Source organism: Oratosquilla oratoria, chromosome 3, assembly GCF_046742065.1.
Source record: "Oratosquilla oratoria isolate Oo_2021 chromosome 3, ASM4674206v1, whole genome shotgun sequence".
Classification (NCBI taxonomy): Eukaryota; Metazoa; Arthropoda; class Malacostraca; order Stomatopoda; family Squillidae; genus Oratosquilla; species Oratosquilla oratoria.
This window is the reverse complement of record NC_134779.1, coordinates 11960929-11983428: the sequence shown is the minus strand read 5'-3', so window position 1 is coordinate 11983428 and position 22500 is coordinate 11960929. Positions and strand designations below refer to the sequence as shown.

The window sequence follows — 22500 nt, the reverse complement described above, 5'->3', positions numbered from 1 at the left end:
GACTTTCAACAACTCTGTGGTTAGGACCTCCAGGGAGGGAGGGAGGCAGCGAGAGAGAAAGGGGAGAGAGGGGAGAGAGAGGAGAGGGAGGGAGGGAGGGAGGGAGGGAGGGAGGGAGAGAGAGAGAGAGAGAGAGAGAGAGAGAGAGAGAGAGAGAGAGAGAGAGAGACCCACGTCGGCCACTTCCATTACTATTGATGGGAAGCTACTTTATAAATTTATTTTTATAATAGTTTTCTGGTCACTATATGTCTTTCGCAAAGATCAAGTGCAGCATCTATGTTTGTTTTTTGACTGGCTACAGTCACCTTATCGTGATCTTGAGGAGCGTGTGCCAGTCCACAGGACTGCACTCCTGGTAGCAGTTGTGAGGAAGGAAAACTCCTCACCTCAGCGAAAGGATCATTCTTGGAAACTAGGTACGACTTTCCGTCCCAACACAACACCTTCACCACCACCATCACCACAACAACAAAATGACGAAGACGGCGCTAAAGAATGCATCTTCACGGAAATGTTTGTGAAAAAAAGGGGGAATGCCAGGGGCAGAAAGCATGGAACGCTGGGAATGCCGCTTTTGGTAGGTCCGTCATCACAGACATTGGAAACGACTCCGAGGGGCACTCAGCGCCCTCTTTGTCCACTAACCAGGCGAGGACAACGCCGATAACACTGTCCAGACGGATGCCATCGACCAGCATTCGGTCGCATGGCGCAGAATAGTCACCTGACCTAACTCAACCAAACTCCTCCCCCTATCTCTCCTTCTTCACCTCCCCCCCCTCTCTCTCTCTCTTTCGTCCCTTTTCTCTTTTTTGCTCTCTCTCTCTCTCTCTCCCTGCCTTGAGAAAATCAGACTTGTCCAATCAGAAAACTAAACCTCGACCACCATGATTCATTCCAACGCGAGCGAACAGCTGATGCCTCGTGGAACCATCCACCGCCTCCTGCCTTCCATTCCCTCCCCTCTGACCCGTCACTGGCACGACCTTACCCGGCCCCACCCCGTCTTAGCCCGGCCCACGGCTCCGTCGCTGCAACTCCGACCCCACCCGACTAGGACCAAAGCCGTTTTTAGACAGAGATTGATCGCGGGGGAGGGAGAGGGATGAGGGGCGTCGGCGGCGACTGCGGGGGGGGGGGTAGCTCATCGGGGCACCTTGTACTCACGTAAGCTCCAGAGGGAAGAGATGAGGAGAGGGAGTGATGAAAGAGTAGGGAGAAAAGAGGAGAAATAAGTGGAGAACAGGATAGAAGAAGGGAGAAAATATAAAAAGTGAGTAAACAAGGGAGGAAAGAACAAAAGAAAACGAGGGCGGGGGGAAGGAATTAAACAAGATACAGAGGAAGGGAGTATGCTAGGGATGGAGGGAGGCTCAGAAGGTACGAGCGATGGAGAAAGCGAGAGGAGAGAGGGACAAGGAATGTGCGAATGGAGAGGAGAGGGGACAAGAGGAGAGGGGACAAGAGGAGAGGGAACAGGAGGGAGATCGAAGGGACGGAGTGAGGGGAGAGGAGGACGAGAAAGTGTGATGGAAGGAGGGGAGAAGGAAAAGTGGTAGAGAGGAAGGGTTGGAAAAAAAAGGAAGGGAGGGATGAAGCGAGACTGAAGAGAGGACAGGAGGTGCGTTGATGGCGCGATGATATGAAAAAGTAGGAGGAAGGGGGGGAGAGGGAGGTTAAATGTAGTAAGGGGGTGGACAGGAATAATCACGCGAGAGAGAAGGGTGGGGGGAGAGAGAGAGAGAGAGAGAGAGAGAGAGAGAGAGAGAGAGAGAGAGAGAGAGAGAGAGAGAGAGAGAGAGAGAGAGAGAGAGAGTCACGAAGGTTTTTTCTTTACGGAAGAATTCTGGGGGCTCCGACCCCTACCCTAACTCCCCATCCCCACAGTAGAGGCAAGGATTAATGGAGGGTTATTAATGGGAAAGCACTGGGGAAGACGAGGCTGAGGGAGAGGGTGAGGGGGAGAAGGAGGGAGCAATGAGAATCAGGAATGATGAGACAGAGGGAAAAATAAATTGCAAGGGCAGGAAAGGGGAGGTAAGGGGAAGGAAAGGATTGTGAGGGGGGAGAACGAGGATGAGGGAGAGGAGGAGGGAGAAAAGGAGGGCGAGGGAGCAATGAGAATCAGGAATGATGGGTCAGAGGGAAAAAGAAATTGCAAGGGCAGGAAAGGGGAGGTAAGGGGAAGGAAAGGATTGTGAATGGAAGAGAAAGGAGGGAAGGGAAAGTGGGTGGGTGGATGGGTTGTGAAGAAAGAAGAAAGGATGTAAGGGGTGGCAATGTGAGAGAAATGAATGGGTGGGAAGAAAGGAGAAAGGTAAGGCAATTGGGGGAGGGAGATGGTAGTTCAATTTTCTACTCTCAAGATGTGATGATTGCAAAAGTGTTTACTTCTTGTAAAAGTGCAGGCCGTCAACTCTGCATTCTGCAAAATACCAGACGTACAGAGCGGCAGACCACAGACCAGGATGCAAAATTAGTCTCATTTCATGTATAACTCATTTTCCATTAAAAAAAAAGGCACTAATTTTGGGAAACCCAGAAAATAGTAAACTATGTTACTAAATATGAGAACCATCACCAAGAAAATAAAAAATAAAAATAGAGAAAGAAAGGAGGTGTCATTGGACGTTTGGAAAGGCAATACTTCCGCCTATCAACTGAACTCACGAAGAACCAAAACAAATATGGCATATTATACAACAATGTAATGATGGGACCCTTCACAAAACCGAGCCGTAATTTGTTGTAAATACCAGAACAGTGAAATCTATGTCAGAAAACTTGCTATAGTAGTGCCAATATTTCATGTTATTAACAGATATTTGGAAAAACAGAATTAGATTTCAATGAAATTCAACATTCGGTAAATTATCAAACTAAAGCTTCGTAGGCCATTAATTTCCTAAAGTTTTATGAATTTGTAGAAGTAGTAGAACATTTGAAGCTAGAAGGAAAGCTTAAATTAAAGACAGATAAACTTTTTGATGAAGTAGTATTAATTCAAAGAAACTTCGAGACTATCAAAAGCTTCTTCATAAGCTCAAAAACAAAGACCAGAAAGAGGTATTTTATTTTGAAATTTACGGACTGTAAATGTATCAATGTTTTCAAAATAGTTTCGTTTGTACAATCAATTACTGGAACATCATCTTATTGTGAGATTTTTTTAGTTTAATGTCATCTAAATGGCGAGATGAAAGGAACTGATGCTCTGTTGAGTTAAGAATGAACTTCCCATACATTTTAACATAAAAGATAGTTATTTGGAATTCGTTAAAAAACAGCAAGGATTATACAAATATTCTGAAGGCAAATGGGGAACGGAGGGAGACAAGGAGGGATAAATGGAAACTGGAGGTGAAGAAGAAGCGGGGGAGTGGTGCGTGGTAGGAAGGGCTAAGCGAGATGAGATGAGGGAAGGAGGACCTCGCAGCAAGGTTACGTGGCGGTTATCAACACACCAGGTACAAGGGGGAACACAACACCTTGGCAGCAGCAAACACGGAGAAGGGATGGGGCCGCTTGTTTAGTCTTGTGCAGCAATTGAACGCCGGCCCAAACCCGGCCAGGGGCGGGCACCGCCGCTTTCTACCGGGCTGTCAGGGTTTATTTAACACGTATCGACTTTTTGCCGCGCGACGTCCTCGACACGACATCGTGTTTTAAAATAACCATGGATGTCTATGGACGCTTTCACACATCACGACCATGACCAAGTGTGAAAGCGTCCATAAAAACCCATGAACATTTGAAAGCAAGAGGTTGTGTCGTGGACGGCACACGACTAAAAGTCGATACGTGTGAAAAGAGCTGAAGAGCACAAGCAGGCGACTCCTATGATCCGACCCGACCTCACAGGGTTGGGGCGCAGACCCCAGCCTGAACACTATCTCAATCGATCAAGACCCATTTTCATTGCCGTAATAGGGTTCCCGCCCCGTGCTTTCCTCCACATAATTGCTCCTCAAGGGTAGGGCCACATCGTTCACAGGTCTTCTCATTGCCAAGAGCTGAAGCCGCTGTCAATCCCTCCCATGAGAGCTGATGGCAAAACCATTGTCATGAGCAACTGTATATAATGCATAGTTTCACCGCCAGATGACAGCAGTTCATCTTTCCAAAAGTACCTCTCCGCCCCGAAAGAGGGAAGAACCCCCCCCCTCATGGCAGCAGAAGACGCCATCGCAGCGGAAAAAAAAGCCGGGGTCTCTACCTCGACTCCCACACCTCTTTCCCCGACGAAGATGCAGTGACTGTCACCTGCCCCAGCAGGCCCTAAAGCACAAACACTCAGGTCTGTTTGCAGCAACGCCTCCTCGTACTCCTCACCGTTGCGAGTGGGTGGGTGGGTTGGGGGTGAGGGGGATGGTAAGTAGATTAATCAAGTCATGACGACATCATCCCCACTCACCCCCAGCCTCCCAGCTGAGGAATGACACTGTCTTTCCCATTGGAACAAGGCTAAACACGCCACGACACGCCACGGGACGGACAACAGCGGCTGCTGGCGAGGCGGTCCCGTCCTCCCTTAACCCTTTCGGCCGACATGGTGATGCACTCGATGGCCCTCGTTCAGGCAAAAGAAATGAGGCGATGAATCGTTGCTGAGGAGGAGGCGGAGGCGGAGGCGGAGGAAGAGGAGGAGAAAGACTCCGGCCTGAAGGGAGGCTTGGCCGACCGGGACCCCTTGGGAAGTCATTCCCCACACACTCAAACACCCCCTTCAGAGGCGTAAAATCGTCTGCTCTTTACCAGACCACAACCGAATGGGCGTCGTCAAGTTTTTGTGGTCTCTAGGGGGAAAAAATCCAGCCCTTCCCCATGACGTAAACAACGCCAGCATCTGCACACAAACTGTGTAAACAAGGAACTTCGTGTGCGCACTGCTTGCCAGAGCGAGAATCCTCCACACCTGGTTTACTCAGCTTCGATCACTCTCCGACGGGCTTCTTACGTCTGAAATTGTCCAGGTGCAGTACTGGTCAATTAGTAATAAACGTCCCATTGACTTCGAGCGTAACGATACAAATGAAGGTAATAAAATTTGTCTACCGCGTTGGGCCCTTCCCGTCCAGTGCATCATCAACCCTAGCAAGAGCCCCCCTCCCTATCTGGCACTCACCAGCACCACCAAAAACATCAACACCAACACCATCGCCCCTCCTCCCCCGCCACGTGAGTACACCAGACAATTACGCATCACATCACGTGTTGCCTTCGTCATCCCGTGCAGCATCGGTCGGTCAGCTGGGAGACTGTGACGTCACTGCGTACAGTCGTCTCCCTTCCTAAGCGGCGTGACGGAATCGATAGACCCCCTACCCCTCCCTCCCTACCTCTTCTCCTTCCCGCCCGCCTCCCCCGCACGAGCAACCGCCACCGCCGCCGGCTGCAATCTTTGTCGCACCAGATATTCCAACCCATATATTCTACACAATTAAATCACAAGGAAAAAAAAAATTAAAGTAAGCAGTTATTGAGGCAGTTACATATATATAATATTTCGAAGTTGGATCCTTCCTTCAGGCTAGGTCTACCAGTCAATGGTCAGGTACATGGTTCTTTGGTTCAAATACAAAGGATTACAAAGGCGGAGCATGCCGACAGGAGACCTTTTGATCCATATCTAGGTCGGATGTATAAAAAAGAAAAAAAAATCATATTAATAATAAATTAAAACTATAATAATGTAAATAACAAATAAAATACATAAATAAATGCATAGGTATAGTTGAATAACAAACAAACAGGTAAATAGTAAATGATAATAAATTGACATAACTAATAATAAATGAAAATCAGACAGACAAATTATAACAAAACAAAAACAAATAATATAACATAAATTATAATCATTACAGCATCTTACTTAGGTATTTATCTAAATGATTCTTAAAGCTTTGAACTGAACTACATTGCACTACCTGTGCAGGAAGTTTATTCCATTCATTAACTACACGGTTGGCAAAGTTGTTTCTACCTACTTCCAAATTGAATCTATTTCCGGACAGTTTGAGACCATTGTTTCTTGTCTGATTCTCATTCAATGTGAAAATTTGGTCACTTTTGATGTTGTCAATTCCCTTTAAAATCTTAAAGACCTGTATCAAGTCACCTCTGAGTCTACGTTTTTTTTTTTTAGGGAAAACAGATTCATGTGCTTAAGTCGATTTTCGTATGATTTATTTTTGATATTTGGAATCAGTTTTGTGGCTCGCCGTTGTACTTTTTCCAGTCTGTCAATGTCTTTAATGAGATTCGGTAACCATACGGAAACAGCATATTCCAAATGTGGACGAACTAACGATTTATATAGCTTGTTAATGAGTGATGGACTTTTGAAATCAAAAGATCGCGCAATCAATCCCAGAATCTTATTTGCTTTCTCAGAGGCTGAAATACACTGCTTGGATGATTTGAGGTCGTTACTGATAATTACGCCGAGATCTTTTTCACTATCCACTTTTGTTAACGAATTTCCAAATAACTTGTAATCGTACTTACTGTTATTTTTACCTATGTGCATTACCTTGCATTTACTTGTGTTAAATTTCATTAGCCACTTTTCAGACCATTGCTGTAATTTATCTAAATCTTCTTGAATATCTAATTGGTTTGAGTGATCATTTGCCACTCCGCACAGTTTTGAATCATCAGCAAATTTGGAAACAGTAGATTTTAGTCCATGGTCTATATCATTTATATATACTATGAATAGAAGTGGCCCAAGAACGGAACCCTGAGGAACTCCACTTGCAACACTTTTCCATCCAGAAGTTTTTCCATTTAAAACAACTCTCTGATTTCGACCTTTCAACCAATTACTAGTCCAACCTAATAGGCTACCACTTATTCCATGCAAAGCTAATTTAGTAAGTAGTCTTTCGTGTGGGACGGTATCAAAAGCTTTTGCAAAGTCTAGATATATTAAATATATATTGTTTCTTTTGTCATAATTCGAGATAACTGTGTTGTAGAATTCGAGTAAGTTAGTCACGCAAGAACGTTTCCGTCTGAAACCATGCTGGCTATCATTTATCAAACGGTTACTTTCTAAATGATATTCGATAGCATCTCTGATGATAGTTTCCATTATTTTTCCTACGATCGAAGTCAAACTTATAGGCCTATAGTTATTTGGTTTCTTTTTGTCATAAATCACAGTACAAGTCTTTTCTGGAAAACACACACACACACACACACACACACACACACACACACATATTATATATATATATATATATATATATATATATATATATATATATATATATATATATATATATATATATATATATATATATATATATATATATATATAAGCGATCACACTGTGGGGCAATCAGAAATGGTTCAACCTAACAAGACACGACATTTAATGCCGTAGAGTTTCAAAACAGAGAATAACTGTCACATAAGATCAATTGCCAGAGCGTGATGCTCCTCGTCCAGGCCTGCTGCTGGTATTGGGTGGACATGACAGCGGAGGAGGAAGAGGGACGAGAACGAAGAGAGAGCAAAACAACCCAGAAAACAGGGAGATGAAATCGCGAAAGGAAAGTAACGCCAAAGGAGGCGAGGCAGAGGAGAGGACAACGAGGTGCGGGAGAAAACGGAGAGCAAAGAAAACGCTACACGAGAGGCGAGGAGGGATAGGGAGGAAACAAATGGAAGACATTAGATGAAATATGCAGATTGGGGGAGGAAAGCGAAGAGTGAAAGCAAAGAAAAACAGCTGGGAGAAGGAAAAGAAGGGTGCAGAAGGGGAGCAGACGTAGAGGAAATGAAGGTGGGAGTGCGAGTAGTTTAGGAAACAAGCGAGAGGATGCGGTAGCGGGGTCGAAGGAAGGCGAGTGGGGAAGGAGTAGGGGAGGAACAAAAGGCGGAAGGAAAGGCTGGCAGGTAGAACGGATGGCGAAAGGCAAGGGGAAAGGTAAGGCGAGGTAGAGGGTGGTGGAGGGGAAGGGCAGATCCAGGGATGGAGAAGAGGCGACAGGAACAGAGTGCTGCGGAGGAAGGTAGGAAAGAAAAAGGAGGGAAATTGGATGGGTCAGGGGAGCAACGGAGGGAGGAGGAAAACAAGCGACAGGAAAAAATGAAGGGGGTGACGGGGCGGAGAGTGAACATGAGGGAAAACACAATGGGAGACGGGGGGGGGGGGTAAGAGAAGCGAGAGGTAAGGCAGGGAATCAAATGGGAGGAGGAGCGGGGAGAGGAGAGACGGTGTGTGTGTGTGTGTGTGTGTGTGTGTGAGAGAGAGAGAGAGAGAGAGAGTGTGTGTGTGTGTGTGTGTGTGTGTGTGTGTGTGTGTGTGTGTGTGTGTGTGTGAGAGAGAGAGAGAGAGAGAGAGCCCGTGCCTGTGTATATACACACACATAAGGGGGAAGGAATGTTGTGTAGCAGCGGGGAAGGGGGAGAATCAGGTATACACTTTCTTTTTATTTGTATAATTCATTTGTTTATTTCTAATCCTCTATGGTCACAAGAGCGCCATAATGCTCCCACCTTTCCTTGCCTTGGGAGCATCTAGAACACAACTCCTATATCTCCTTGAGACGGGGAAACCCGCCTGCCTAAGACGCCGTTTGCGGGGGGTGTCTTCCCCAACGACGACCCCTCGTTCAGTTGAGGCAACCTTCCCCTCCCACTCCTCGATCTTGCAGCCCTCCCAAGGGTTGCCAGAGGAATCCAACGAGGAACCACCTAGTCCTTCCTTTACCCTTCCTTGCAGCTCACTAGGGGGTGATTGGTAAAAGGCTCCCTCCCTTCGGCGGGATTCGTTGGCTTAGGAAAACGAAGAAACCACTGTCGAGCGACGCCAGGTGGAGCACCTGACTCACTGGTTCCACTCCCGAGGGGAAGGGACGGCTGACAAATGGATGGAGAGGCCGAAGGGAGGGAGGGATGGAGGGAGGGAGGTGAGGGAGCAAAGATACAGATAGAGTGTGAGGGAAGGAGGGGAGGGAGCAAAGATTCAGGTTGAGGGTGGAGGAAGGAGGGAGAGAGGATGGAATGAAGAAGGGGAAAAAACGACGGAGAAAGAAGGATGCGGGGGAAAGAGAAGGAGGCAATCAAAATAGTTGAGGAAGACGGGGGTGAGGGGGAAGTGACGGAGATGTGGGAGGGATGAGAACGAGGCGTAAGAGGAAACGAATAAAGAAGAGGAACACCTTCAAGGAGGTAACGCACTTCCAACTCTGTTTTGGATTGCTCCGGACGATTCCATTCAGCAAATCAGGGGGAGGACCCCTATGGAAGGGATCTTCGTACAAGTTCCAGCCAACACAAGATAACTCAATCCACCCCAGAGGATGCCACACCATTATGGTTCTCCAGAAGAAAAAAACAAAATAAATAAATAAGAATAAATAAAATCGCACCCGAGGTTGCATGCACTCGCTGTCTCCGTTCCTCCACGGCCACACAGTATTGCCAAGAGCCGTGGAGGCTATCCTCGCCTGCCCACCAACAAACAAATTCCAACCAACCAACCCAGTCGACGTTCAGCGCAACGCCAACTAACACATATGCGACCAGTTTGAGGACCTTAACTGATAAACCGGGACGCCCCCCACCCCAACCACCACCACACGGGCCGTCCGTTCTATCTCCTTTAGCTCAGTACCGGGGAAGAGAGTAGACGGGGAGGGGACGGCGGAGAGGAGTTGTCCTTTCGTCTGACCGACATTACCTCGTGGTATTAGCCAGTAGAAAAATGACACAATATAGAGCGCCACTTGGTTTAAACCTAGGGACAGACTATTCGAAACCCTACACCCTTTAACTCCAACACCAACCCCAGACGTTCCTTGCACGCACGCACGCACGAAAGCATGCAGGGAGTGAGCGAGCGAGTAGGTCACGAACAAGACTCCTCATCTCCATTACTACTTACTCCCTCACTCCCACGCTTTTGTCTTCATCCTGTAACTAAAAAAAAATCCCCATATCCCTGTCCCTCACCCTTGTTACCCCATTATTCCTTTTCGCTCTCCCCCTCCTCCTCCTCCTCATCCCCCAAAGCGTCTGGATTGATCCGGACCGTGAGGAAGGTTGGAGTTAGAGAAGGAGGAGGATGGTGAATGAGCAGGGAATGAGGGGAAGGCAATGAAGAGGAGGGGGAGGGGAGAGGAGGAGGAGGAGAAGAGGAAGGAGGAAGAGGAGGGAGAGAGGACAGAGTAGGGGAAAAAGGAGGGTGAGGGGAAATGGGGGGAGGGGATGAAGATGAAAATGAGGAAGATGAAGTGGGGGCGAGGAGGAGGACGAGGAAGATCGAACTGCGTTTCCAACAATTCACATCCGCGTCTGTCCTCATGGACACAACATGGAGGTACCGAGAGGGAGATCAGGGAAAAGACAGGAGAGGGGGAAGGGGGGGGGCATGGAGGAGAAAGGAAAAAGAGAGAGAAGAGAGAAAAGAGAGAAAAGAGAGAAAGGAGAGGGGGAGAAGAGGAGAGGGAAGAGGATGACTACATGGAGGAGGAAGGGGGAGAGAGAAAGAAGAGAAGAAAGATGAGGAAGAGAAAAGGAAGTAGAAAGAGGAGACGGAGGGGGAAAGAGGAAGATGTGACGGAGGAAGAAGAGGAGAGGAATGAAAAAGAGGAGAGAAAGGAGGAAAAGGGGCAGAAGGAAACAATAGAAGAATGCCTTTCTTCCAAAGATAGAAAAAACCCGGGTCCTGGAGCTTTGAAAGAAAGGAGGGAAAACTGAGGGAGGGGGGAGAGATGAGAGGGGAAGTATATTGTTTTACCGGCGATAACCAGCGCTTCTATCCTTGAAGACAACATGGCACTGAAAAGGAGACAGTGAGGTTGTAAGAGATTTAAGAAGGGGAAGTTGAAATGAAGAACAGTAGAAGCTGGAAATTATCAGCATTATTTATATTTCGTGGAGATTGGTTGCCACCTATCAATGAACGATGGATGACTGACGGTGCAAAATTTGTTGTCATTACCACGCGCGGGGGAAAGGAATGGAGGAAACATCTACGGAAGACACGGATTGGGAGGACAGGACAGGGGAAGACCACGCCCCCCTCTTCCCCGGCGACTCCAGTCGGCTGCGGGGTCTGGGTCTGTGACTGCCGCAGCAGCGGGGATAACTACGAAATCTAGGGACGCGAAGACAAACTCTGTTTGTAGAACATCAAAGCGACGGCCCTTGCGCTGGTGAAGACGGCTTCCTTCATACTGGGTGGTCCTTTTCCCTTTCCTCGTGGCTTCCACCGCCAGGTGATATTCATCAGCACCGTGAAAAGCACCAAATACCGAAGACAACGTCTTGCCAACAAGTTCCAATAGAACCCAAGTCACAAAGATAATCTGACCGCTCGGCACTCTAGATGAGAAACCGAGCCTACAGCCAAGTATTCTGCAACGCGAGCCCCCGTGTTCCACCAATAAGAACAGCGTGACCTTCCCACAACTCCCCACCCCACCCCACCCCCGGTCCACACGCTATTACTCCATGGGGTGGGGTGGGGTGAGGGGAGGGTGTTGGTTCGCTCTTCAGCGAGAAGACAAGTTCGGCTACGATACACGCGCATCCACAAGTTCCTCCTGACATGGTCCCTCCTCGTACTACGCCGAGACCAACTGATTAATCCAACAACTCGACTGTGGAGCTGACCCCAAACCAGTTTTTCTGCCACAAAACCTACCGGCACGACACACCCAGCTGCAAGCAAGCAAATACAACAGAGCCGCGACCTAACATACCCTGGACCATTTGCAAGCCAGTCAGCCAGCAAGCAAGCACCACACAACCGATCCTTGCATGACCATAATTGCCCCCTTCCACCCACCCATCCCAAAATAACGCGGAAAACGGCACGCAAGCATGCACTCTCGCACTCCTGCAGTCCTAGAGCGCCTCTGGTCCAACCGGCTCCTTATTAATGAGTTTGAAGAACTCCTGGTGTACCTATGACCATGGATTGCTGTTGGCATTTACAGGCTGCTGCTACGCGCAAAGGTATGTTTACAGGACTCACAGAGCAAGAGGACGGGTGTTCTGATATTACTGCTACTGCTGTAGTTGTTCTTGTTGCGGGCAGGGCACAACCACCACTATAGGTAAGCGCATGCGTGCGAGCGAAAACGCACTCACGCTTTGCAAATTGCAACCATGGGCATTCTACAAAAAGGTGCAAGTGCACCACCATTTTAGGACGAATGAGTATGGGAGATATGAGGGAAATGGGACCCTGGAAATCTATCAGTACCAGAGTCTGCACAACCTATCCACCTCCAATCTTCTTTTTCCTCTTTCCGCACTGCTACACATACAATACATACCTCCTCACCCACCTTACGCATTTTCCGTTGTACCTTTCAGCCATATTCCCGTTACATCGCTACTGTAGGAATAAGTAGCCCCCCACAAGCTTCCCTCACTCGCATTCACCCTGACAGCCTCTACATTACTCACCGTGCCTCCCAACTCGGCCCTTCCCACCCTCAACATGATACTCCCCCTACATATGTCCATTTCCTCTACTCGCTCAACCCGACTCTTCTCGCCGGAACGGAACACTGCGCCCGTGGCTAAGCGCCCTCCGGTTGAATGGGACCATAAGAGAGCACAGGGGTCGTGCGCTTGGCCATTTGAACACCACCTGAGCTTACTTACCAACATCCGAAATCTTCGGAAATTTGACAATTTCGTCCGTCGGCCACGCAATCCAAAGAAATAAAAGAAAATGCCCCCCACCCACTCCCGACTCCGCAGGACGACTTTTTCGTTACCACGTACGAGGCTGCCGACCCCTTGTCTCCGGAGACGCCCCTTCCTCGGCCGAAGACAATGGCGCTGGTCAAAACAAAACCTCTGAGAAGGGCGAGGGTGGAGGAACACCCCATGCCTACTGTCGTTACTATGCTCTTTTCACACGTATCGACATTTCGCCGTACGCCGTCCACAACACGACGTCATGCTCTCGAATAACCGTGGGTATCTATGGAAGCTTTCAAGCGTGGTAGTGACGCGTGAAAGCCTCCATGGACACCCATGTTTATTCCTGAGCACGGCGTTGTGTCGTGGACGGCGCATGGAGAAAAGTCGATACGTGTGAATCGAGCCTTAGCCGTCACCCTCATGGCGGAGTGACATAGCCTGGCGTTGACCAGAATAAAATATCTCATGGGCGTCACAGTGCCAAAGATGTTAAAAGCCAAAGGCACCGCTACCAAACATGTCCCTCCTTACCATGCCGTCTTCCCTCGTCCCTCTGCGTCCTAATCTTTTCCGAAGGGGCCACCCAGTGTCTCCACTTCTTTCCCGCCACTTTGCGTCCCAACGACTTGACGGCGGCGTCTTCAAAAGCCACCACACTCCTGAACACACACTGTCATGACACGGGTCGCAGGTGGCATCTTACCGGCCCCTCTCTGCTCATCGTCCAATTTTGTGTAGACTGGATTCAGTCTAACATCTGATCCTGGTGACACAGTTGTTCTTCGCCGCTGTCGCCGTCACCATGGCATTTATCTTTGACAACGAGAGTAAGAAAGCAAAACCGTAGAGAGTATCATGAGGCACATGCACGCAAAAGCTGGATTAAGACACTGCTTTGGCAACGGAGAGTAGGAACGCTATTCACCATTCGAGTGTGTCACACCAAAAATTGCTCACTCCCTTTCCCTTTCCTCGTGCCACGTCATATCAAAGAACCCCCCTCCCTCGCCCTGTCATGAATGTCCCTAGGATCTGTGTGTCATGCTAAAATGCCTTCATTTATCATGCGTCACAATAGCCCACCCACGACCGCCTTTCATTACATCCTGGAGTGCCATGGCAAACCCTTACTCCCCATTCTATATGCAAACCCAAGACAAACCAAATCAATGGCTTCTCCCTCCCTCGAGTACCACGACCTACAAGAACCCTCTACTCTATCCCCTGCTGTGCCAACGCCACGACAGAACCCAAGTTCCTTTTCCTCGTCCCATAGGTACGTCGACTGAGTAAAAAGAATGTTTATCACTTTCATCTTCTACTGTCCCGTTCTACTACTTTAACACCTCTAGGACCTCAACTTCAGTGCAATGTTATCCCCAACGATAAAACGCTGGCTACAGAAACACACACACACACTCCTCATTACATGAGTCATCTTACTGTGATGGAGGGTGGGTAGCCGGGGTGGGGTGGGGTGGGAGACTGTCCCTTCCCAACCAGGATGCCACACCAGACCCCAGAGTCATCGCTGACGTCATCCCATCCCTCCCAGAGCCAAGCATCCCTCCCGGGCAGACACTCAGACTGCTCGATGCCATGCGATTCTATTCTGGTGCCACGAGAGATTGAGATGTTGCCCTGATTCATCCTGAACGACTACTAAACATTTTAAAGGGGACAATCCCATCACCCCTCCCACCTCCGAGGGGGTTGTTCCTCCTGAAGGAAGTGAGTGTAACGACAGGTTTCGAGGATAAGCGACAGCCCAGGGACAGTTGCCACACTGAAATCTAGTGTATCATCTAGTCTGCACCTTTGTGGGGGTAGACGACGCCATCCACACCCAGCCAGCCAGCCAGCCTGTCTGGTTGCGCGGTTGAAGACTTGGAGAATGAATGGATTCTTAACTAGTCATCACAAAACAATTCGCTCGTTAACTCAGCCTCTGGCGCGGCGGGCGGGTGGACCGACAGTGTGGCTGTGTTGTTCTTGGCCATGTTGCAGCGTTCCAACAACGTACGTAACTCAGCTGGTTACGTTAACTCCAGCCTGCCTACCTGCGCACACAGCCTCGAAACACTTCAGTAACCTTCTTCACCCCCAGAAAGAAACTACTCGCGCCGCACACTCAACGGGTTGCGTGTGACGACGTCCAGCGAAATAATTTCATGGGGCTTTCATCCTCTGCGTCATCGGCAACACGCCACTTCTGCAGTGTCCCCTTAGCGCACGTAGCATTGTTGTAAATTAAATTATTAATCTTGGTCAAAACAATTATGTATGTCGATTGTAATCAAATTATATATTGTAAATATTATGTCACATACGAGGATGGCCATTATATTATAGAATGTATATGTAAAATTATTTGCATACTCCGTGCAATGCATTAATATATTCACTGTGTATATTTATGTCATGGCGGACGGGCAATACAATATAAAGTTCCGAAAATATTTGAATTTCCATTAATCCATCACTCATGGACGATACCACATACCATGATGTGGTAACTGTCCACATCAATTCACTCCCTCACGCGAGACAGGACGAGGCTGCCCGCCCGTCCATGGTTCATCCATAAAAAAAAAAAAGTAAAGAGGGAGAGGTACCTGGTCAAGGGACACGGAGAAGATAATGAACTCGACCATAATGTGGTCACGCAGAAAAAAAATAAAAATAAAAAAATAAACACAAGGAAGCAAGCGCGGGTCGGAGAACCCGACGGCTAAGGATCGTTTCACACATATTGACTTCGCCGTGCGCCGTCCACGACACGACGTCGTGCTCTCAAATGACCATGGGTGTCATGGACGTTTTCACACGTCACGACAATGCTTGAAAGCTTCCATAGACACCCACGGAGAAAAGTAGACTTGTGTGGAACGAGCCTAACGACAGCCCGTATTTCGTCTTCGTATCCTCTGCCCGAGATGTGCTTGAACAAGGTCTATATGGACCTTGGGCTTGACGATCCTCGGCGGCGACGGCGGACGCGCGCCATCTTTTATCACCACCCAATTCCATCGTTTCTACAGGGCGTCACTCCGACGCAACAGTCTCGAACTACTTCAGAACAAGGGCCATAAGCGAGAGAGAGAGAGAGAGAGAGAGAGAGGGGAGAGGGGAGTGTGTGTGTGTGTGTGTGTGTGTGTGTGTGTGTGTGTGTGTGTGTGTGTGTGTGTGTGTGTGTGTGTGTGTGTGTGTGTGTGCGCGCGCGGCACTTGGTAAGCCGTCTTGACCAAGTGAAACGTCGCCTCCTTCAAATTCGAAGTCCACCTCTTTCCTTTCCAGCTGCCGTCCAATTTAATCACCAATCTTTGGGTATGTATTTTCGGATCACATGAAGAATCGTCACACCCAGACTTCGACAGAGTGACAATTCTTCATGTGGGTCATTCTGGGTTTACGATTCTTCGGTTGTATAAGTTGATGACAATAAGCATAACCCCTATTCAACCTAACCTAACTCATAATATTGACTCCACTGTTGACATTCTTTATGTGGGCGTTCTGGGGTGACAATTCTCCATATGACCCGTATTTTCATGGCAGTATACCCTAGACACGTGATAATCCTCCCCTCCGACGGACAGGATGACCTCCATTTGTCGGAGGCGCTACTCCATGTTCAAGGAACCCCCTCAGTACCGGTGGATGGTTTACCTCTTATCCCGCCAGCCCATTCATGGTGCTACGCGGCACTCAAACTTCCCCTCGGTGCCATGGGGTGTATGATGACCCGTCTAACTAAACCGCCTTCCATCCAGGGTGGCATTTCCTTGTAGGCTCACTCCCGTCAAGTTATGCCATTCATATCCGGAGCGCATGCGTGCCCATGCATGAGTTCTCGCGAACGCACACAAACACACACACAATGCCCTCGGCTGTTACGACACCGGTGCATGCCCAAACCCCCCCCCCCCAACCCCGTTGTCAAGAACGCGACCGCCGAAAGCCCCGATGTTCCGCCCCAAGGTCACGCAGGATGTGACATCAAACCACACCGTAATCTCCCTCTCTCCCTGCACCTCACCACCGGATCCCTCCTCCTCTTCCTGTGGCGCGACTTTGCGCAGCGTCATAACTTAGGTGACCGTGAAAGACTTACGACGACCCTGGGAACAGTTTTTCACTACTTACAACAACCTCCGGCTTGGAGAACTCGTGGAACATTTCGCTACTCTTGCAAGCCCTTCGTCACACGAAGACCTCGCCTTCAGCACAATAAGGGCAATTCACAAGTCACATTTGGGAACAGAACTTATTCCCATTGAACAGCAACACAAGGTCGTTCAAAACCTGCCATGCCTCCGCATTTCTTTCAGGGCAACGCATACACACACACACACCGACTCGAATTGCGATAAGTCCACCTCGACAACGATGGGTATCGTGCAGCGCGCGCGTGCCCTCAAGCTCCCACCCCCAAGCCAGGTCTCAAAGGCACGAGCGCCCCTGATTGCTTATCAAAAGAAACCCTGAACTTCTACCTCATCCACTCCCGGGGCATCACTTCGAGGACGCACCTCTGACATATTGTTCTGGCCAACAAATTCATCTCACTTAGTTCTAGAGATGACCGAGTGATCCCCGGTTTCTGTGTTCGAGTTGTTCGTCCGAAATACGGTACTTCGATTCCCAACCATCTGTGGGGGATACGACTACCCCATGCAGGATTCCCACCTACCCAGATTGGGGAACCACCACGACACCTTCGGGCAAAACAACACAGCCTCGTAGCGGCCTCAACCCATCTCCCCCAGAAGAACTCGAAGGTTAGCTCTGGCTCCGAAAACATTGTTTACCATTAGACTCGAGACAAACGCTGCGCAGATACGTGATCAGGATTCGAAGTAAATAGACATATGCCTGCCCCCGATGGCTAACAATCTCGTCTATGCGTTATGACGCCACGAACCGTCAGACTGGTTTCGTGATTTCCCTTGGATCGGGTCAGGTCAGGTCAGGTCACAGCGATGTGACGTCACAAGGAAGACCTCCCTCCCCTGCTTGAAGACAAATGCTTATCAGATTCCGACTAACCGCGCGGTAGCTCAGTGGATACACTCATGAGCATGTGGTCGTGAGTTCGATCACCGGAACCTACTGTAGGTTTGTTACGTCGGTTACCGACAGCCCTGGCCAGGCCGGGAGAAATCCCAACGTCGGCCTTAAAGAATGAAAATAAAAAAGTCTGTTTGCCGCAACTGACGGGGCTTTGCCCTACCAAGGGTTTCTCAGTTCCCACTATGTGGTACTGGGATGATGAGAAAAGAACATAGGACGGAAATTGTCTTCGTCGAACACAGGCAATGGAAAACATTATGGAGACTCACGGGTACTGGCCTACAACGTCCTACTGGAAAGACTAGCTGCCGCTTTACAGATCCCCGAAAAAAAAAAAACTGCGGGTGGAGGGGAAGGAGGGTAGCTCCAATTTCCGTAATATTTTTCAATTAAGAATCAGGGGGAAACGGGAGAACCTGGGTAGCTCCACCAAACAAGATCATCGGGGAGTAACTAACCCGAACACGCCGAGTTGACAGACTACTGCTTCGAGAGAGAGAGAGAGAGAGAGAGAGAGAGAGAGAGAGAGAGAGAGAGAGAGAGAGAGAGAGAGAGAGAGAGAGAGAGAGAGAGAGAGAGAGAGAGAGAGAGATAGAGATAGAGATAGAGATAGAGATAGAGATAGAGAGAGAGAGAGAGAGAGAGAGAGAACAAGAACTTCAACCAGCATCTCGCTGGAAGATAGATAGTACGGACACGCCGACAAATCCTCACAATACACTTGTTGGTTATAAATTAAATCCGCGTGCATGAATCACAATGCACTTTCACATTTATAACTTCCAGTTACAACTTATTACACATGCATTCACATTAAACAGTATAAACAAAACGTAATTTAGTCTAAGCGGATGCAGTGGCCTACAGCATTGCGGAAGTCTGGTACAAACACTGAAGGAGATGAGGCGAGGTATCCGGTCTCCCTCACCGTTTCCAGGTTATATTCGCACCATTTGATGATTTTATTCATCTTACGGGGATGCAACCAAAGTGAAGGAACTAACGACGTTAAAAAAATGGAAGAACACCTCTCAGGTTATGGTATTTAACACTAAATTTTTTCACAACTTACACAATATTGGTGTGTTGAAAGAAGTCTCAAAACCAAGTCTTAGTTATTGAAATGACATCTCTTTCAAACCGCTGGAATGGTATTCACAATGACGAATCAATTGGTTTGAGGGGATGTATTCTTTATTTCCAATAAGGGGGTGGGCATTTCTCTTGTGAACATGTTTGTAAGATTGTTCACACAAGACCACACAGAAAATGATAAATCACCGTAGCCAACACGACAACAACATCGCACGGCGATAGTCTTTTGTAAACCCAAGTCAACATATGACTCAGCTTCTAACCTAAAATAACCTAATCTGACATGGCATGACCTGACCTGACCCAACCCGACCTCGCCCGGCGATGTACATTATCTCGGCACACGCCTTGTGCTTCCTCGTTCCAGAGGGCATCCTGGTTTTAGCTCACCCAAGACAGACTGACTACCCTTTCTCTCATCTTGAGCTCACCCACTGTAGTGGTAGTCTTGGCGTTGCTGGAAGAAAGAACACCCCTTCGCCTACTTCTCATAAAGGCATTAAACTTAATCATGTTTGGTCGTCGTGGGAATCAATCGGGACTTCTCCGATCACAACCTTGTCGTGTCTTCAACCACCAGAATAATGGAAATGTACGGGGAAAGCCAAATAGATGTCCAAGTGTCAACCGACAGTGGTTGAAATTGCTACCACTTAAGTAAGCACTCTTATACGGATGACCAACAGATATTCTTATCTACTACCATCCCTCCATTCTCCTGCACTTCCAAAAAATTCGCATTCAACACTTGTGCTTCTCTTGGGCACCACAGTTTCCTAAAGGACAGGAGTAGAAACACTGGTGTTATTGACAATCAAAGAGAAAATACACTGAAGCAGGAGGCGGAGTATCGCACATACCTGTGGTCACTCACCACGCCCCACAACACTTGCCCCACACCCCCGACATCGTCGATACCTCCCCACCCCCAAGCCTCGTAGCTCGCCCATACCTCCATGCCCCACTGTTGCCACAACCACAACAACAACAATATACCAGTCCAATAATCGGGGAGGGGAACACCGACACATTTCCACTCGCCTCGTCCTATTGCTTAATTCCACGGATGCTTTGAGAAATTCCAACGCTGCCGCCCCGTAAATGCGTACTGTGGACACCTTAGGACCATTTGCACATATATAACACATCCCCTTCAAACCGGGGCTGCTTAAGAACCCCATCCCCACAAACCTCTGTTGAACGAAGTCGTCCTCCAGCATTTGCGAGAACAATTGCAACCAGGAAGTTAAATTAATTGAAGTTCAAATACTTGCCCCAGTGCCGCTGCAGCTGACAATATTTCCCAGCATCCTTGGGGTCAGAACGCCGCAAACCCCCCCCCCCCCTGAAGCATCGACTGCATACATTCCACCAAATGTATAAACGACAGAGGTGCTATTATAATTTGCTTGGTGGTGAAGGGGACCCTTGCTATAGCGTCTACTATGGTATTCTGTTCAATATTAATGATATCCAGGAAAATGACCCACCGTTCCCATGACAACGGCCAACCTCTTGAAGAACCACCCATGGCGTGTTGCAGCATATCCACCGCACTTGATCCCAACACAGTCTACCAGTTTCAAATAGTATTCTTCGATTTGTCTCATGCGCTAGCTTCTCTCACACACAACACGTCCTCAGTGGCAATGTTTCGGCTCCTCCAGGGCCAAGAAACCAGCTGTTCTCAAGTAGCAACCTGGTATCGCACTAACATCAACCATCCCTGTTCCCCTTTTTACAAAACATAATATGCTATGGGTAGTTGCCCACCACGGCATCTCTGGTTCATAGATGATAGTGTATAGTACTTGTTTGAGAATACAAAAAAAAGAAGAGAGACCTCAAGGGTTCAATGAACACTGACGTTACTCACAAAGCTACTTTAGCAAGTAATACACGATCCTAAATAGAGTGGCCACAAATCACAAAGATACAAGGTTACCTTCTAAACACAGCTGCATCACGCTAAAATGGAACAAAATTGTAAGGAACAAACAGTCCCTAAGTGGTAAGCACGAGTTCGACACGTTTCCATACAACCCGGATCCCACTAAACAAAACAACAAGATAATATTCCAAATAATTCCATACACAAAACATTCTTACCTTAAAATATCAGGCAGGATCCAAGCTACACCCACAATGCACGATGTTTTGATATTTGCTGGTAAATTAAGCACTAGCTAAGGCCACTAGAACATTATCTTTTATTTCCTGAGGTACAAGTCACAACTGCAGCGGCCAAAGATCTTACTCTACACACTGACAAAGTATACTGCCTGCCTCAGAATTTGTGTGACTGTCGAGTGGTGGCGGCAGAGCCAGGTTCCTGGGAAAACATATCGTACATGTAAATACTTGACAGGTATTTATCAATTCACCTCTTTCTTCATTAAGACTGGTGACATACAGATGTTTTAATAATTGTGTGATTATCCCGTGATTATAAGTAGTAATAAAAATGTTCCTGCCTCATGATATTCCAGGATTGAGCTCCACGTCTGGCACATTGGCCGGGATACCCGCGGATGTCTGGGGTTAAAGTCCATCCGTGGTTTAAACACGCTGCAAGATATTTATGACTACATGTGGATATTAGTAACAAAATATTCCTTAAGTATATCCAGAAAACTAATGGTAATACAGTGAGGTGTGGGTTAATTTCTCAGATACAGTTTCTGATTCTTTGTCTTGGGTGCGGAGTGCATTATATTTAATGTTACCCCTAGATATAGAAAACGAAGCTTTCAACAAAGACTTTGGTTAGGAGGGTGACTAGGGGAAATGAAGGGTTTCCAGACATGTTTCTCAGCTTCGACGCTGGCACCAAGAAAGGAAGGGACACAAAGGAAGCTTGGAAAGGTGGTGGTGGAAATTTGCAGTTGTAAAACAAATACAGAGAAGTTAACGGTGGAGATGAAAGGTAAAAGGTTAGCGTCAAGCCCCTAATATTGGCAGTTTTCTTTATTAATTAATGAGCTAAAGAAAGTAAGAATCAACGGCTCACTGCAGTATCGACTGATACAGCTAGAAGTAAAGTAGTAGAAAACAATAGACTAATATCTCCACTTGGAAAATGTTACGATCCTGAACGTGAAATTATACACAGATAACATAAAGTGTAAAATGATAATTGTGCTACATTGTAGAAATAACTTGGCCCATTTGAGAAGGCTGTCTTGAAGGAGGTCAAACGATGAACACCGAGAAATAAGAATCACTATCCAATCACACGCCACTAAGCAAACAATAGAATATATTTTTCCATCATGTAAATCACATGAGAAGGAAGATGATTGGATTAAGATATACATAGCATTTCTTTATGGTTATTAAATTCGATGTGTATCTGGCTAAACTTATCTTGTAAACCTTACACCTGGTTTTTGCCAAGTTCAGTCAGATTCAGGTTCTCAATGTGTCTACAATTACGTGCTTCGCTTTTATTTTGTTTACGCCGTCTGTACATTTACAATTCCTGTCATTTTCATGTGCAGTGTACCCTTCGTATATTTTATTCCCACCCACACAATGAAACATCGGTTCTAGAAATATATAACTGCGTCGATTCATGTTTTGCTAATAGGAAGTATACCATACTAAAATGTTTGATAGAAGTGTTGTCATTCATCGTCTAAAGAAACATAA

The 22500-nt window shown here is 47.5% G+C and overlaps 1 protein-coding gene across 5 annotated transcripts in view; it reads right to left on the bottom strand.

Annotated features, from left to right (window-relative positions):
* Positions 1 to 21122, bottom strand: part of LOC143020348 (uncharacterized) — a 273138-nt gene extending 252016 nt beyond the window's left edge. For all 5 annotated transcript variants that reach the window (XM_076176705.1, XM_076176695.1, XM_076176724.1 and 2 more), the window contains exon 1: positions 20959 to 21122. The gene's annotated coding sequence lies outside the window, so the exon portion shown is untranslated. The remainder of the gene's footprint in view (positions 1 to 20958) is intronic.
* Between the last annotated feature and the right edge of the window lie 1378 nt (positions 21123 to 22500).